We start from the raw sequence: 13,233 nt of genomic DNA, 5'->3' as shown, positions 1-13,233 counted from the left end.
AGGCCCTTTCGGAGCAAGAGGTTCTTCTGAAGGAAGCTGGGGAAAAATCAAGATAAGTGGGAAGATAAGTAAAGCAGAAACAAGGGATTTATGTTCAATAAGAGCCCCACTGACAATAAAAAGGCCACCCAATGAATGTTTGCCCCAGGTGGGGGGAGGACTGTCCCTCTTTCTCTCGGCCTGGGAGAAAATCACCAACAGTCCATGGATTTTGAACATAATAAAGTTGGGCCTAAAGTTAGGATTTCACAAACTTCCTCGTCCCTCCTTCATGATGACATCCCTGAGATCATCAGGGGAAGAACAAATAGCCCTAGAACAAGAAATTATGGGGTTAGTAAGCAAGGGGTTCTCCTGGAGGTGCCCCCCCCCCCCCAAGAAAGAGGGAAAGGATATTACTCCCCACTGTACCTGAGGAAAAAGCCAGATGGGTCCTACAGGACCATTATAAATTTGAAAAGCTTAAACAAATATTTGAATGTTCAGTCGTTCAAGATGGAAACAATAAAAGCATCAATAAAAATGCTGATTCCACTTTGTTTTATGGCAGTCCTGGACCTGAAGGATGCGTATTACCACATCCCTATCCACAAAGATCACTAAAAATTCCTCAGGATAGCAGTCCACATCAGCGGGGTGATATGCCATTTTCAATTCTCAGCCCTCCCCTTCGGACTAGCAAACTAGTTGCAGAGGTAATTGCTCACCTGAGGGAACTAGACACCCTGATAGTGCCATACCTTGACGACTTCCTGGTAATCGGCACCCCTCCCCAACACTGCGGAAGGCAGCTAGAGACAATCATGCACTCAATAGAAAACCTGGGCTGGTTAGTGAACTTAAAAAAATCCATATTGTTACCGTGCCAAATCCAGGAATATTTGGGTCTTACTTTAGACTCTGTAAAACAGGAATGCCGCCTTCCAGCAGAAAAAATGCAAAAGATTGTGGGGCTAGTATCCAGAATGTGAGATCTCCCCTCCATAACCCTCCGCCAAGCTATGTCCCTCTTGGGATCCATGAAGGCCTGCATCCCTGCAGTCCAATGGGCTCAGCTTCATTTGAGGGACCTTCAATGGCAAATTTTGTCAGAAGAAGTCTCTCTAAAAGGGAATTTAGAAGGTCGGTTCAGTTTATCTCCAGACACAATTCTGTCACTGGAGAACAATCTTTCTCAAGGACTCCCTTGGGTAACTCCGGTCTCAAAAATAGTAACTACAGACGCAAGCCCTAGCGGGTGGGGGGCACAGCTGAACGACCTATTAGCTCAGGGTACTTGGCCGCCGAGTCTAGAGAAAGTATCTTCCAACATGAAAGAACTGCTGGCAGTCAAGTTTGCACTCTTAGAGTTCCTAGATCCTCTTCACTCCCAGCCTGTCAGGATTATGTCGGACAACAGAGTAGTGATAGCGTACCTGAATCACCAAGGGGGTACCCGCTCTCAGAGTCTGATGGAAGTAACCAAATCGATCTTCCATATAGCCGAGGGCAACCTTAATCTCTGTCAGGCCTTAATATAAAGGGGGTGGACAATTACAGAGTGGATTTTCTGAATCGTTCCCGTCTAAAACAAGGGGAATGGGAGTAAAGCCAAACAGTGTTCATTCAGATTTCAGAAAAATGGGGTGTACCGTGCATAGACCTCTTCGCGAACAATCTGAACAAAAAAGTAGACACCTTTTGCTCCATAACACCATTGGGGAGCCCCGTATCATTAGATGCGTTTGATTCCTTGGCACCATCAACTAGCATATGACTTTCCCCCAATTGCTCTGATTCCAGCAGTGCTGTGGAAGATTCGGGATGACGGGGCTCATGTAATCTTAATAGCCCCATTCTGGCCGAAGAGGCCTTGGTTTTCTTGGATGATGAGGATGTCCATCTCTGACCCTAGGGTACTCCCGGACCTCCCAAACCTCCTCTCCCAGGGTCCAGTTAATCATCCGCAGGTTGCAAGTTTACACTTGACAGCCTGGCATTTGAAAGGGAGCTACTAGAAAACAGAGGATTTTCGCCGGGGCTGGTATCTACACTACTACAAAGTAGGAAACCAATTACAACCAGGCAGTACGGGAAAATTTGGAAAAAATTCCTATCATCCTCGGGTGCTAAAATAGATGACGGGGGCCCTCTTAAAGCCATATTAGAATTCTACATCGAGACCTCTTCCTGTAAGGAACACCCCTCAGTGGGATTTAAATTTAGTCCTTAAAGCCCTGGCTAAACCTCCATTTGGACCCTTGGCGGATGTCCCATTAAAAATCTTATCCCTCAAAACATCTCTGCTGGTCGCTCTCACCTCTGCACGTAGAGTTAGCGACATACAGGCTCTATCTGCTAACCCCCCTTTCACTCAATTTCTGGATGATAGGGTTGTTCTCAAAACAGACCCAGCGTATCTCCCAAAAGTAGCATCCCGATTCCATAGGACACAAGAGATTTCTCTTCCCTCCTTTTGTCCTAACCTCAAAAACAAGGAGGAAGAGTCCTTACATACATTGGATGTTAGGAGATGCCTGATGCATTACATAGAAGCCACCAGAGAGAGTAGGGAGGACGGCTCTCTTTTTGTGTGTTTTCAGGGTCCCCAGAAGGAGAAAAAAGCCTCCAAAGGCACTTTGGCAAGATGGATCACGAACGCCATCAGCCTATCGTACACATCAAGCGGGGTACTCGTCCCGGGAAATGTCAAGGCTCACTCAATGAGAGCAGTTGCAACCTCATGGGCGGAGAAGGCCAGAGCCTCAGTCGATCAGATATGTAGAGCTGCTACCTGGTCTTCACCATCTACATTCTATAATCACTATAGATTGGACCTTATCTCCTCTTCGGACCTTACCTTCAGTAAAAGGGTTCTGGAAGTGGTGGTCCCTCCCTAAATGTACAATCCCTGCAATTCTCTCCATGGTGCCGTCATGGGCATCAGAGAAAAATATAGTTCTTACCGGTAACGGTATTTCTCTGAGCCCATGACGACACCCGTACATTCCCTCCCTTCACTTATGGGTGTGCACATTAATATAGTGCCCTATACCAATTATCTAAATAGTCACGTGGTACCTCAATTAAGTTTTCAAGTATTGTTAAAATTAAGACTCTATTCCTTAGTCTCCCATCATTCTCTAGTAAACAACTGATGCAGGAGAGAGGTACCGCCTTTTTATCTGTAGGTTTCCTGTCCTTGGTGGGCAGATACCCTCTCTCTGTGGTGCCATCATGGGCTCAGAGAAATACCGTTATCCGTAAGAACTATATTTTTCCCAGGTACCATATCAGGAAATAGGGAGATTCACTATTCTCACCTATTTTGGGTAAAAAAAAAGCCCTCTGGGAAACATTGGATCATCATAAACTTGAAACCCCTAAATCAGGTGATCAAATATCGAAGATTAAAAATGGAATCAATCAGATTAGCAATCCCGCTTATTGGTCAGGATTGGGTTATGGCTAAGGTAGATCTGAGGGATGCATATTTCCATGTGCCGATCTATCCCGACCACAGGAAGTTCCTCAGGTTTGCAGTTGCCGAAGGCCATCTGGTCAGCCATTATTAATTCAATGTCCTTCCATTCGGAGTCTCGTCAGCTCCGCGGGACTTTACCAAAATCATGTCAAAAGCTGTAATCTTCATACGACAACAGGGGATCTGCATCATCCCATATCTGGACGATTTTCTTATTGTCGCTCCATCCATTCCTCATCTGAAGCTGGATGTAACTAAAGTCCTGGACATCCTGAGATCCCTGGGGTGAATTCCGAACTTGGAAAAGTCGGATTTTCATCCATCTTCAAGGAAAAAATTCTTGGCAGTTCTTCTGGACTTGGGAAAAAGAATGTCCTTCTTGCCCAGAGACCGTCAGCTCAACCTCAGGTTTCCAGATTCAGGAATCTGAGGACCCCAACCTTAAGAGACTCGGTGTCAATCCTGGGCTCTTTGACGTCATGCATCCAAGCAGTCTCATGGGCCCAGGCCCACAAGAGTCCTTCAATCCCACATCTTGCTGCATTCGAAAAGACATCAGAATGCACTAACCAGGAAAATTCCCCTCCCCAGTCACGTGAAATCCTCCCTTCCATGGTTGCTGAACTTCCAAAACCTTCAACAGGGAGTCAGCTGGCATCAACTTCCTCTGAAGGTGCTCACATCGGATGCAACCAGAGAGGCTGGGGCGCCATAGTAGAAGGATCTCATTTTCAGGGGTTGTGGCCCCCAAACATCAGGTCCAGCTCCTCAAATTTGAAGGAACTAAAGGCGGTAGAGGAAGCGCTAAATGCCGCATCTGTCCTCATTCAAGGTCACCATGTACGTGTAATGTCCGATAACACGCCTACAGTGGCCTACCTCTGACACCAGGGAGGCACGAAATGCACCAGCCTGAAACTAACAGGTGCAAGGTTTTTTTTTCCAGGGCGGAAAAAAACTTCTATCCATCACAGCAGTGCATATAAAGGGATCAGACAATGCCCAAGTGGACTTCCTCAGCAGGAGGGACTTTCACCTGGGAGAGTGGTCTCTAAACCAAGAAGTCTTCCTATCGCTGGTTCGGAGGTGGAGAAGTACCATTGTGGATCTATTTGCCAACAGTCAGAACACAAAGTTGAGCACTTTCTTCTCCCTCAACCCCTCAAGCGAAGCGCAAGGACTGGATGCCTTCTCCCATCCTTGGAAGTTCGCTCTGGTATACACCTTCCTGCCAATTCCTGTTAGCAAGAACACTACAAAAGATCCGAGCAGACTGAGTCACAGCAATTCTGGTGGCACCTATGTGGCCAGGAAGCAGCTGGCATGGCACATTGACAGACATGTCTCAAGAGGGCCCGATACTTCTCCCCCAGATGGTTGACCTTCTTCAGCAGGGACCCCTGCTACACCCGGACATACACAGGTTGAACCTGGCGGCCTGGTTACTGAGGCCGAGATTCTGAGAGTCAGAGGTCTCTCAGATGGCGTAATACAGACCTTACATAAAAGTAGGAAACCAATAACCAACGCCATCTATGGCAAGGTTTGGAAAAAATTCTCATCCTGGTGTTTCCCAAATAAGCCCAATCCATTCCTTTCCAATATTGCACAAATCTTAGAATTTCTCCAGAGGGGACTGGATCTAGGACTCTCACCTAGAGTTGAGCGACTTTTACTTTTTTCGGATCGAGTCGGGTTTCGCGAAGCCCGACTTTGTAAAAAGTCAGGTTGGGTGAAATCGGCCGATTATTGCGAAAAGTCGGGGGCCGACTGAAACACGAAACCCAATGCAAGTCAATGGGGAATCAAAGTCGGCAGTGAGTGGAGGACAGGAAAACGCCTACAGTGCCCATTTTAATGCCAAAAGCATCAATTCTTATTACTTAAGCTTGTCAATCTTCATTTACTTTTTAATAGTAAGGCATTCAAAACTGGGGGTCATTTGGCTAAAGTTGTGGGGGGGGGTAGGGCTGGCTCAAGATTTTCGTGGGCCCAGAAAATGCGGAATACGTCACGGCGGTGGAGCAGGGAGAGGTAAGTATTTCAACTTTGCAAATGCTGTGATCCTGAGCAAGCAGGGGGGCCCACTCGTTGGCAGTGGCACTGGCACAGGGCCCCTCATAGTAAGGCAGTGTGTTTGACGGCGGGTGGTGCCTCCCACTGGCAGAGACACTTTTGCGTACTATGAGGGGCCCTGTGCCAGTGACATCGCCAACTAGTATGCCCCCCACCTGATGAAGGAACCTGCACTTTCATCTGCACCTTCCTCTTTGTCCCCGTGTAAGGTGGTATAGTATGCGGGAAGGGGAACCCGACTTTCAGCAGGGTCAGATTCTGGCTGTGTAGAGTGCAAGGGGAATGTAGTGGTCTGGGTCAATGTACCAGCAGACTCATCTAGCAGTGGCTGGGCAATGGGCAGGATGAGGAGGAAACACAGATATAGGCCCAAATACTAAAGTAGGCTAAATGCAGTTCAAAATTGGTAACAGGACTAAACAGGCAGTATTGCTTTGTTCAGTGGAGGAAAACTGTATGAGTGGCAGACACAGTTAGTAGGCCCAAATAATAAAGTAGGCTAAATGCAGTTCAAAATTGGTAACAGGACTAAACAGGCGGCATTGCTTTGTTCAGTGGAGGAAAACTGTAATGAGTGGCAGACACAGTTAGTAGGCCCAAATAATAAAGTGGGCAAAATGTCTGCCAAAAAATTGTTCATAAATAAACAGGTGGCATAGCTAGGTACAGGGGTGGGCTCCTCTGCTGAGTAACAGACCGTGGTAGTAGGCGCAAAGTATTAACTGGTCTAAATGGAGGCCAGGGCCCCTGTATATTTTAACTATCATCTATCATTTCAGTGGCTGGGCAATGGGCAGGATGAGGAGGAAACACAGATATAGGCCCAAATACTAAAGTAGGCTAAATGCAGTTCAAAATTGGTAACAGGACTAAACAGGCAGTATTGCTTTGTTCAGTGGAGGAAAACTGTAATGAGTGGCAGACACAGTTAGTAGGCCCAAATAATAAAGTATGCTAAATGCTGTTCAAAATTGGTAACAGGACTAAACAGGCGGCATTACTTTGTTCAGTGGAGGAAAACTGTAATGAGTGGCAGACAGTTAGTAGGCCCAAATACTAAAGTAGGCTAAATGCAGTTCAAAATTGGTAACAGGACTAAACAGGCGGCATTGCTTTGTTCAGTGGAGGAAAACTGTAATGAGTGGCAGACACAGTTAGTAGGCCCAAATAATAAAGTGGGCAAAATGTCTGCCAAAAAATTGTTCATAGATAAACAGGTGGCATAGCTAGGTACAGGGGTGGGCTCCTCTGCTGAGTAACAGACCGTGGTAGTAGGCGCAAAGTATTAACTGGTCTAAATGGAGGCCAGGGCCCCTGTATATTTTAACTATCATCTATCATTTCAACAAATTTGTATTGGCAGTGCTTTTGAAGGATTTAACAGCACAGACTACACAGTGGTGGAGCAGGGAGAGGTAAGTACTGCAAGTGGTAGAGCACTGTTCGAGCTGGGGGGGAACACTCTCTCGTGGGCGGCGGTACTGGCACAGTGCCCCTCATATTACGACGGTGTGTCTGACGTTGGTTGTGCACCACCACCGTCAGAGACACTTCATTGTAGTATGAGGGACCCTGTGCCAGTGCCGTCGCCCAAGAGTGAGCACACCCACCTGTCCAGGCAAACGGCACTCACACGGGTGCTTGCGCCAGGTGGTGACCACAGCCCTGTGGGGGGAGTCAGCCCATTTAGGGAGGTATAAAAATGGCCTATGGTAGACATTCAGCAGCTACAAATGGAGGAATTGGAGAAGTCAGTAAGAGGAGGCCAAAAGCAAGACATTTTTCAGGCAAGCTACGTGTCAGCAGGGGAAGGTGGGGCAAAATAATTTGAAATCCATGATTGGTTCATTTTAATGAAGGTTAGATCATCAACATTCTGGGTAGCCAGACGTGTCCTTTTTTCGGTCAGTATTGAACCAGCAGCACTCAAGACTTTCTGATAGCACACTAGCAGCAGGGCAAGCGAGCTTCTGTAATGCATATTCTGCCAATTCAGGCCAGGTGTCTATTTTAGATACCCAGTAATCAAAGGGAAATGACCTGTGAGGGAGAACATCGATAAGGGAGGAAAAGTAGTTCGTAACCATACTGGACAAATGCTGTCTCCTGTCACTTTGAATCGATACAGCAGTACCTGTGGTGTCAGCGATCATTGCGAAATCATTCCACAACCTGGTCATAAAACCCCTCTGTTCAACGCCACTTCGGATTTGTGCACCTCTAACACCTCTGCCATGTTGCCCCCTACGGCTCGTGTGAGAACCATCACCGCCGCTGTGTGCTGGGAATGCCTGAACCAAACGGTCTACAAGAGTTGCTTGTTTGGTAGCCAATATTTGCTCAAGGTTCTCATGTGGCATGATATTTTGTAATTTTCCTTTATATCGTGGATCCAGGAGGCAGGCCAACCAGTAATCGTCATCGATCATCATTTTGATAATGCGGGGATCCCTTTTTAGTATACGCAAGGCATACTCAGCCATGTGGGCCAATGATCCAGGTGTCAATTCACGGCTTGTGCTGGGTTGAGGAGCACTTTCTTGCAAATCAACATCACTTGTGTCCCGCAAAAACCCTGTACCTGACCTTGCAATGCCACCAGTTTCTATTGCCCCCTGAGAAGCATCCTCCTCCCATAAATATTCATCCCCATCATCCTCTTCATCCGCCACCTCGTCCAGGAGAGTTCCCTGAGCAGACAATGGCTGACTGTCATCAAGCCTTCCCTCCTCCTCGGCTGCAGACGCCAGCTCCTTAATGTGCGTCAAACTTTGCATCAGCAGACGCATTAGTGGGATGCTCATGATGGCGTCTTCTGCACTTACCAGCCGTGTGCATTCCTTAAAACACTGAAGGACTTGACAGAGGTCTTGTAGCTTCGACCACTGCACACCAGACAACTCCATGTCTGCCATCCAAGTGCCTGCCCGTGTATGTGTATCCTCCCACAAATTAATTACAGCATGCCTCTGTTCGCACAGCCTCTGAACCATATGCAGTGTGGAGTTCCACCTTGTTGCAACGTCGATTATTAGGCGGCGCTGGGGAGGATTCAGCGATTGCTGATGGTTCTGCATACGGCTGCAGTGTACGGGCGACCAGCGGATGTGCGAGCAAAGTCTTCGCACCTTCAGGGGCAGGGCTGGTAACTCCGGATAATTTTTGAGGAAGCACTGCACAACCAGGTTCAAGGTGTGAGCCAGGCAAGGTATGTGTTTCAGTTCTGAAAGGGCTATGGCAGCCATAAAATTCCTTCCGTTATCACTGACTACCTTGCCTGCCTCAAGATGTACACTGCCCAGCCATGACAGTTTGTTGCTGCAAGTACTCGGCCAGTACTTTCGCGGTGTGTCTGTTGTCGCCCAAACACTTCATTTCTAACACAGCCTGCTGACGCTTACCACTAGCTGTTCGATAATGGGACACCTTGTGTGCAACACTGTCAGCTGCGGATGGAGTGGTTGTGCGACTGCACTCTATGGACGAGCTTTCGCTTCTGGAGGAGGAGGAGGGGTGGCGAACGCCTACAGCCAACTGTTTCTTAGACCATGGGCTAGGCAGAACTGTCCCACTATGGCTGTCCCCTGTGGACCCGGCATCCACCACATTAACCCAGTGCGCCGTGATAGACACTGTTATGATCTGGTGGCTTAGGAGCAGCATGAGACGTGCTCTGGAGGAGGTGGCACCTGTACTGACCGCAGACCCTGAACTTAACACAACAACTAGAAGTAGCCGTGGGATGTTCCTAACACAGCCTAGACACCTCAACACAGCCGGAGGACTAGATACCCCTAAAGATAGAAACAGGAAAGCTATCTTGCCTCAGAGAAAATTCCCAAAGGATAGACAGCACCCCACAAATATTGACTGTGAGAGGAGAGGGAAATAACATACGCAGAATAAAACCAGGATTTAGCAAAGGAGGCCAATCTAGCTAAACAGAAAAGACAGGACAGAGTACTGTGCAGTCAGTATAAAAATACTAGAAAATATCCACCACAGAGAATACCAAAATCTCCACACCTAACTAAAGGCATGGAGGGTAAATCTGCTTTTCCAGAGCGTCCAGCTTGACTGAATAAATCCACACTGACAAAGCTGGACAAGAAAAAACATAGAACTGCACTGAACAATAAAGTCCACAGTATGTGGACTGCAAAAAAAACAAGCCAGGACTTATCTTTGATGATTTGGACAGAATAGCAGGAGAATCCAGGAAGAGATGTGAATCCACCAAGAAACAATGGACAACTGGCACTAACTAAAGGATCTGGCCAGACTAAATAGCCCAGTCAGAATTGGTAATAAGTGGAAGCACCTGATGGCTGCTGAAATCCAAAGGAGCAGCAGTACCACTTATAACCACCGGAGGGAGCCCAAGAGCAGAACTCACAACATTACCACTTATAACCACTGGAGGGAGCCCAAGAGCAGAATTCACAACAGTACCCCCGCCTTGAGGAGGGGTCACCGAACCCTCACCAGAGCTCCCAGGCCAATCAGCACGAGCCAAATGAAAAGCACGAACCAAATCAGCCGCATGAACATCGGAGGCAACAATCCAAGAATTATCCTCCTGGCCATAACCCTTCCATTTGACAAGATACTGAAGCCTCCGCCTCGAAAAACGAGAATCCAAAATTTTCTCAACCACATACTCCAACTCCCCATCAACCAACACCGGGGCAGGAGGATCAACAGAGGGAACAACGGGCACCACATATCTCAGCAATAAAGATCTATGGAAAACATTATGGATGGCAAAAGAGGCTGGAGGGGCCAAACGAAAAGACACAGGATTGATAATCTCAGAAATCTTATAAGGACCAATAAACCGAGGCTTGAACTTAGGGGAAGAAACCTTCATAGGAACATGATGGGAAGACAACCAGACCAAATCCCCAACCCGAAGCCGGGGACCAACACACCAACGACGGTTAGCAAAACGTTGAGCCTTCTCCTGAGACAACGTCAAATTGTCCACCACATGAGTCCAAATCTGCTGCAACCTGTCTACCACAGAATCCACACCAGGACAATCAGAAGGCTCAACCTGCCCTGAAGAAAAACGAGGATGGAAACCAAAATTACAAAAGAAGGGTGAATCCAAAGTAGCCGAACTAGCCCGATTATTAAGGGCAAACTCGGCCAATGGCAAGAAAGCCACCCAATCATGCTGATCAGCAGACACAAAGCATCTCAAATAAGTTTCCAAAGTCTGATTAGTTCGCTCGGTTTGGCCATTTGTCTGAGGATGAAATGCGGAACAAAAAGACAAATCAATGCCCATCCTAGCACAAAAGGCCCGCCAAAACCTAGAAACAAACTGGGAACCTCTGTCCGACACAATATTCTCAGGAATGCCATGCAAACGAACCACATGCTGAAAAAACAACGGAACCAAATCAGAAGAGGAAGGCAACTTAGGCAAGGGTACCAAATGAACCATCTTAGAAAACCGATCACAAACCACAGATAACAGACATCTTCTGGGAAACAGGGAGATCTGAAATAAAATCCATAGAAATATGCGTCCAAGGCCTCTCAGGGACCGGCAAAGGCAAAAGCAACCCACTAGCGTGGGAACAGCAGGGCTTGGCCCGCGCACAAGTCCCACAGGACTGCACAAAAGAACGCACATCTCGTGACAAAGAAGGCCACCAAAAGGACCTACCATCGGTCAAGACCACAACACGGTGCTTGGCCCCCTCAAGCCAATGTCGCCACTTCTCAAATGCCCACTTCATAGCCAACAACTCCCGATTGCCGACATCATAATTGTGTTCCGCAGGCGAAAACTTTCGGGAAAAGAAGGCACACGGTTTCATCAAGGAACCATCAGAATTCCTCTGAGACAAAACAGCCCCTGCCCCAATCTCAGAAGCGTCAACCTCAACCTGAAAAGGAAGAGAAACATCCGGCTGACACAACAGGGGCAGAAGTAAATCGGCGTTTAAGCTCCTGAAAGGCAGAAACAGCCGCAGAGGACCAATTCGTCACATCAGCGCCTTTCTTCGTCAAATCGGTCAGGGGTTTAACCACACTGGAGAAGTTGGCAATGAAACGGCGATAAAAATGAGCAAAGCCCAAAAATTTCTGAAGGCTCTTCATAGATGTGGGTTGAACCCAATCATGAATGGCCTGAACCTTAACAGGATCCATTTCTATAGACGAAGGAGAAAAAATGAAACCCAAAAAAGAAACCTTCTGAACTCCAAAGAGGCACTTAGACCCCTTCACAAATAAAGCATTATCACGAAGGATCTGAAATACCATTCTGACCTGTTTCACATGAGACTCCCAATCATCGGAAAAAATCAAAATATCATCCAAATATACAATCATGAATTTATCAAGATAATTGTGGAAAATATCATGCATGAAGGACTGAAACACAGATGGAGCATTAGAAAGCCCGAAAGGCATCAAAAGGTATTCAAAATGGCCTTCGGGCATATTAAACGCAGTTTTCCATTCGTCACCCTGTTTAATTTAATACGAACAAGATTATACGCCCCTCGAAGGTCAATCTTAGTAAACCAGCTAGCCCCCTTAATCCTAGCAAACAGATCAGAAAGCAAAGGCAAAGGGTATTGAAATTTGACCTTGATCTTATTCAAAAGGCGATAATCAATACAGGGTCTCAAGGAGCCATCCTTCTTGGCAACAAAAAAGAATCCTGCTCCCAATGGTGACGAAGATGGCCGAATATGCCCTTTCTCCAAGGACTCCTTAACATAACTCCGCATGGCGGTATGTTCTGGCACAGACAGGTTGAAAAGTCGGCCTTTAGGGAACTTACATCCTGGAATCAAGTCAATAGCACAATCACAGTCCCTATGCGGAGGAAGGGAACTGGACTTGGGCTCATCAAACACATCCTGGAAATCTGACAAGAACTCAGGAATTTCAGAAGAGGGGGAAGAGGAGATTGACATCAAAGGAACGTCATTATGAACCCCCTGACAACCCCAACTAGTCACAGACATAGATTTCCAATCCAGCACCGGATTATGTACCTGTAACCATGGAAAACCCAGTACAATAACATCATGCAACTTATGCAACACCAGAAAAGGACAATCTTCCTGATGTGCTGGCGCCATGCACATGGTCAGCTGTGTCCAAAACTGAGGTTTATTTTTAGCCAAAGGTGTAGCATCAATGCCCCTCAAAGGAATAGGGTTCTGCAAAGGCTGCAAGGGGAAACCACAACGCTTGGCGAATTCTAAGTCCATCAAGTTCAAAGCGGCACCTGAATCCACAAACGTCATGACAGAAAATGACGACAATGAGCAGATCAAGGTCACAGATAAGAGAAATTTGGGCTGTACAGTACTGATGGTAACAGACCTGACGACTCTCTTAGTACGCTTAGGACAATCAGAAATAACATGAGCAGAATTGCCGCAGTAAAAACACAACCCATTCTGACGTCTGAATCCATGCCGTTCAGCTCTAGACAAAATCCTATCACACTGCATAGGCTCAGGACTCCGCTCAGAGGACAACGCCATCGTGTGCACAATTCTGCGCTCGCGCAAGCGCCGATCAATCTGAATGGCCAGAGACATAGAATCACTCAGACCAGCAGGTGTGGGGAACCCCACCATAACGTCCCTAACAGATTCAGAAAGACCCTTTCTGAAAATTGCCGCCAAAGCATCCTCATTCCATTTAGTGAGCACAGA

The sequence above is a fragment of the Ranitomeya variabilis genome, chromosome 4, assembly GCF_051348905.1.
Source record: "Ranitomeya variabilis isolate aRanVar5 chromosome 4, aRanVar5.hap1, whole genome shotgun sequence".
In the NCBI taxonomy this organism is placed as follows: Eukaryota; Metazoa; Chordata; class Amphibia; order Anura; family Dendrobatidae; genus Ranitomeya; species Ranitomeya variabilis.
The sequence above is the reverse complement of the archived record's forward strand: the minus strand, read 5'-3'. Positions refer to the sequence as shown.